Source organism: Centroberyx gerrardi, chromosome 3, assembly GCF_048128805.1.
Source record: "Centroberyx gerrardi isolate f3 chromosome 3, fCenGer3.hap1.cur.20231027, whole genome shotgun sequence".
NCBI classification, from domain to species: Eukaryota; Metazoa; Chordata; class Actinopteri; order Beryciformes; family Berycidae; genus Centroberyx; species Centroberyx gerrardi.
In genome coordinates, this window is record NC_135999.1 from 11,053,879 (window position 1) to 11,060,267 (window position 6,389).

Here is a 6,389-nt window from a genome sequence, read left to right on the forward strand (position 1 = left end):
GTATGTGTGTGCATGTGTATGTGTGTGCACCGTAGGCAGATAGAAGGATGTTGACTCCAAGCATGAACATTATAAATTACTGAAGTGTACACAACAGCAATGTGCTCCCCACAACTAGAGTGGCCTCAGTTCATTTGCACTCCTTTTTACACTGACAAAAATAACCAAAATACACATTGTCTTTTGAAAATTGCAGTTGGATGAGAATCTTCTTGAGTAAAGCCATATGTAAATATTTATATGAACAGATAGGAGAGGAAATTCAAACTTCACTGGTCCACTGACAGAGCAATTAATTAAAAGTTATCAAGGGAAAACAATGCATGTTAGCCTGTAACAAAGAGAAAAACAGTTCAGTCTTAGCCATATAGCATATAATAACAATTATTGAACATTTTTTAAATGTGCAAATTCAAAAAGATATGGAGATAGCAGGAGATGAATAAAAACTTTATGGTGCCAAATAATACTAGATTATCTTTTACTGATGATCAACAGTGCCTCTATAGCTCAGCATACATTAAAATATATATATATATGGTGTTCACTTACATACAAATCAATTGAATTACTTAAGTTTAAGATTTGTATTCAATGTGTGGAGGATATATACACAAGAGATCAACACAAATCATTCTCAAGTACAAATTTGATCTTGGTTGCTCCGTTGAGATTTTCAGACAGAACCAAATTCCTTGATATCAAATTGAACCAACAGAGCTACACATTACGGATCATGGTCACCTGCCACCACACATACTGTTAATGAATGCTTTAAAATGAGAAACAGCAGGTGAAGAAAAAATGTTTTGAAGTGCAGGACAGATATGTGCAGATGTGTGGAAGAGTGGAAAAATTATTTTAAAAAAAAGTCCTACAACAACAGGGGATGTTTTTTGATCTGAGAAGCAACAGGTTCTCTGGGACAATAGCAGAGACCAAGGTAAAGAAATTGTAACTTATGGCTGTCAGAAAGAGTGGGAAAGAACAGCGGCATTGAGTCATGTGTTAACATAAAATTGTGTTGCAACAATAATAAAAGTGTTTTCTTTTGAGACGGACAGAAGCAATAAAGTAGTACCAGACATAAAGTGTGTATTGTAGTAGCAACAGTGCCGTGGAAGTTGACAGGTTTATGCTGCTCTCCACATCCAGCACTGTGGTGGGTAAGAGGCTGTTCTAAAAATGGCCAACCTGACAAGTGCACTGACACAGACCAGCAGGCCACACTCTTGAACCTTGTGTAGTAGACACGCGTTGCTGCGTACCATTTGCCTTATTTAGTGGTGCAGATCCGCGCTTCACTGTAGAGTAAAACAGCTCTTCCTTCTTAGAACCAGTGCAGGACCTAGTGTCAAAAAAGGTCCGATTTTTCAACCTTGGGTAGATTCAGTGTTTAATGATATTCACTTCCAGAAGCCTCTTAGCTCAGGCTCATGCATTATATTGCACTTGAATTATTATTATTATACGTCATTCCAACAATAACCAATAGATAGGCAAAATAAGAAGGAAGCCACAGGGAGGAATGTGGAGATTACTGTGGTTCATTACTTCCACAGTTAAGCTGGCCACATTATCATCTGAAGCTTTGCCTCAATGGACTGATTCAGCTACGCACAAGAAACTCTGTGCATGTACTCCTTCACTGGCAAACATATAATTTACTCTGCGCTAATGATAAACAGCTAATGATGTACGAGATGCGAGGATGCCACACCACTCTGCTCGCCATCTCCTGGTAAATCAAAGATATTGTACATATCTTTAATGTATTAAAGGTCATTAAATATTTTAATATATTTAAATACAACATTTAACATAACATACCTGACAAGTGCAGTGTCACAGACCAGCAGACTGCAGTCTAAACCAGCAGAGTAGCAGACACGAGCTGCTGCATACCAATTGCCTTATTTAGTGGTGCTTTCTATATGTATACAGTCATATTATATGACCTCAGGTTATGTAATTATATAATAGAATAACATCTAAGTCCTTCATTTATTAACATCAATTTTGTGCCCATCTTCTTGGGAAATTAGAATTCCAGCTTCATATGCGTAAATCCTCAACGAGTAAAGGCAAGCAGAGTCTGAAAAAGCTTGGCCTGAACGTTCCCTCTATTTCTATGATTCTACATTTACAAAGCAAATTGAATGTCAGGATAAAAGTACTTTTATTTTAAAGAGTATTAGGACTACAGCATTGTCAAACCACTTACATTTCCAAGAATGTCTCTCTGCTCGACTATTTGTATCATGTCAAGGTTTGTTGTATCATGAGTCAGCGTAACATAAAGGAAAATTCCACCCAGATACTCTTACACTGTTATGTAATGTACATGACTGTTGAATGTCAGTGCAAAATGGTGAGTCTAGAAATAAGTTAAGAAAGCTTGTTTGGAAGCTTGAAATCTCAGCAGCCATTGAGGTAATAGTGGACTGACTGGCATTGATCAACAACACTTGCGAACCCCCTGCTGATATATATGGTCATTTTGTGCCATGAACCAGTAAAATATTACTGATTGTTGCTCTAAGTCATGATTTTGTGAGAACCATTTTTTTTTCTTTTGTTATTGGTTAAATCGCGATCATAAGAAAACAAAGTTTGATATCTCGAGGTAACAAGATAATTAAGTTGTGATCTCGAAATAATGGGATTAAAAACTGTTACTGTACTGTTACTTATCCCCACAGTATGCCACTAAAGGCCCTCCAAGGTTGTGGAATAAGGTACAGTTTGAATATTTCTCTGTTGCCTTGCCACATGGACATCTGTCAGCTCTTTTTGACTCAATTCTCCTGCTATCAAGCATCTCATTGTCATTCTAGGAAGACTGCAGCTGCTCAAGCCGTACTGTGATAATATTGTGCTGAGGAACAAGCAGTAGGAGGAAAAAGATATGAATAGGAAATGGTTTATTAACAGTTTTTGTATATCAAGACAACAACATATTGACACTGTGAAAGTCCACTTAAAGTCCACGCAAAATCCTAACTGCAGCGGCATGGGTTTGTTGCCCTTTGCTGCATGTCATGCCCTCTCTCTGCCTGCCTCACCTGTCTCTCTCCACTGCAACTGTCCGGTAAAATAAATAAAAAAATTTGCCAGCGCCAAAGAGTGACCATGTCTATAGAGTCGGTAATATACACTATACAAATGTGTGTATGTTACACATATAACTCTTTAGTTACATTATTAATGCATATCTATCACAATCTATAGCCACAGACAAATACTCAACCGATAATGTTATATTGACAAAAGACAGCAACTACTTATAGTAACGTAGCACTAGACAAGTTTGCCATTATTCGAATTAGCTGTGAAACATTTACCTGATGTTTGACTACCAAAAAACGAACAACTTAAAACTCAATGTAGGCACTGACCTAATATAATAAGACACTAAAATGTAGACTGTAGCTAATTAACAGTAGCGAAACCTACCAGTCCAACAGAAAACGAGACACATCTGTAATGCTCATCATCCCAGGTAAGAGCTACCCGCTCTTAGAACAGCAAATGCAAAAGCTTTCATGAACTGGGCATAGGTTGAATCACTATTGTATGGTATAAATTGGTGATAGAGTAAATGAACATATGAAAAAGTTGCGGATTATTACTTTAACCTGCATTGTTTCTAATAACTACCACAAAAACACTATTGCTCGGTTGTTGATTTTTTCCTCATTGGTATTTAAATGCATGTACAACAGCAGTCACAGATACATTTCATAAATAAGCAATGAATATGGAGATTTGAATGAGGCTACATACTATAGAACATCAAGCATTATTCATAAACCAGAGTGCTCTATAAGATAATGCAGTGCAATGAATAAAATTCATCTTATTTTTTGTTTTGTTTTGGTCATGTCATTTGTAAACACTCATGATACTGGAAATAAAACAGACTCTGGCAATAAAGCTACAGTAAGCAAAATACCTGTATCAATACTGAGTAATGCATGAAATCAATGGGAAACCTGCAGGTCTTACCATACAGAAATATGATATAGAATGGTAAAGTCACTAAGCCATTAAGTTAACACTGAGCTTCTCATAATGCCTCAACTCAATTTGCGAGCACACTCTTGTCAATAATGTCATGTAATTATTCATTTAAAGGATAAGTTACTTTCCTAGTTTCAAAATCTTGTCAATAACTTCACTATAGAGCTATGTACCGCTCACTTTGCAGGGAGCGCTGCACTCCAATACAGTCCAGAGGGGCAAAGGGAAACTCAAACAGTCAAACCTAAAATGTGCTAAAAACCCGTCCTTTTCAACGCAACAACACTCACACTGTGGTTACACGTCTATAAATAGCTGTGATTGAACAATTATCACGATGTGTCAGTTAAAGGGTAACCTCGGTGACTAAAGGGGACAACAATTTTTGAAATTGGTCCAGTATTGAGCGAGATCGCTTCAGCCGGCCTGACAACATTATGGAAAGGACCCTACAGAGAAATTAAACGTTTTTCTTTACCTTTCACTTGATTCGGTCTGTGTGTAACCAAGTCTCGCTCAAGTCTCGCGAGAGTTGAGTTGTTGCAGGAAGTTACACACAGACCAGATCAAGCGAAAGGTAAAGAAAAACGTTTCATTTCTCTGTAGGGTCCTTTCCATAATGTTGTCAGACACTTATAACAACAATCTGAGCCTGTCAGTGGCAAAAACAAGCACTTTTAGTGGACGTACATTGACCAATTTCAAAAATTGTTGTCCCCTTTAGTCACTTAGACACAAAAAGATGGGAAAATAGGGTCCAGGTTGAAAAATACCGAAGTTACCCTTTAATAGTCATTGCTCACACACTTCCTTCCAACCTGTCCTTCTGTAGCTGCCGGTCTTCTGATACGCTCATGTCATATTGGAAGAAGCATAAGAACGGGATTTCATTGCGTCAATTTGAAAGCGTTCATGTGTTTAACTCGTTGTGATTTACAAACTATTGATTATTGTTAAAATCAACCATAAACGAACTGTAGCAGATATTGATCGCTTTTCGTAAGTAGGATTGATTGTATTAGTGCGAATATAACAGATAATTTTGATTTTTCATACCTTGGACTGCCGACATTGATGGATTTCCTGCTATGTTTACTGCTTGTGTTGACACACGTCGGCAATTTGTGAAGCCAGACGGCAGTTTGTATTTATGGGAAATCCGATATGGCTCGAGCGTGGAATGAGAGAACCTTCTACTTGCTCACGCTAAATAAAATAACATATTTATATATTTAATAACACAATATATGCAAGTTTCAGGCTGGATGGATAATCGGAAAAGCAGGTATTAGCAGGTCATGTTTTGTTTGACTTTCCCTTTGCCTCATTGAATTGCATTAGAGAGCAGCACTCCCTGCAAAGTGAGAGGTAAGTAGCTCTACAGTGAAGTAATTGAGGAAATTTTGATCATAATCGATCAGCATGATGGCAAAAACTAGGAAAATAGGGCCCAGGTTGAAAATAATTATAGTAATTATCCTTTAAACACGCTACAAAGAATATAGAGTCACCACTTGACACAGAGAGAGGCACTATTCATTGTACTGTACATTCATACAAAACACGTACATTAAAACAGAGAACCACGGAAAACAGCTTGACTACCACAGATCAATACTCAACCGATTACAATGTGGCAACGTCAATAAAATGATTTCATTTAAAAGACAACAGCTTGTAATTACATGACACTGAAATGCACAAAATGTAGCGTCTCTTCACATTCTTGAATAAATACTTTCATGAAGTCTTTGAACATTCCACAATATTACAGGAATTATTGGTAAAATAATTAAGAATTACTGTTGTAATGGGTTTCTTTGGTTGCAATTTCTGGTAGTTCTAGCAGATTTAAAACCAAGGGGTTTTTTTTTAATGATGTTTTAATAGTAAGCTTGTTATTATACACACTTGTTCAATTTTCTTCATTACATCCCAAAATGATTTTTGGAAACCTTTTGCTATTTGTTAATCACAGAATCAACATGGGAAATAACCAGAGTTTACTGCCATCATGTCTGTCTAAAAATCCACTTAGCTTCTGCTGTGACTAACAAATCACTCAATACGTTGTTTTTTGGGTTTTTTTTCTTTCAAAATGATATTTTTGTGTTTTCTTTCAAGCAAGGCTGTCATCGGAAAAAAACAACAAAAAACCTGTTACACTTTGCTCCCAGCAGTGACAAAATGCAACACTCAAGTGACGGAACACCTTGGGTTTACCCCACCTTGATTAGCTGCCTCGAGCTCCTAGTTATCTTGGCTCTTGGGTGAATTCATGGTCGACCGCCTGAGACGACCAAACCAGCCCTGAGAGCTCGAGTCTGTGTGTTGTCACTGTCTGCTGAGCTAGAGCGGGCACTCTG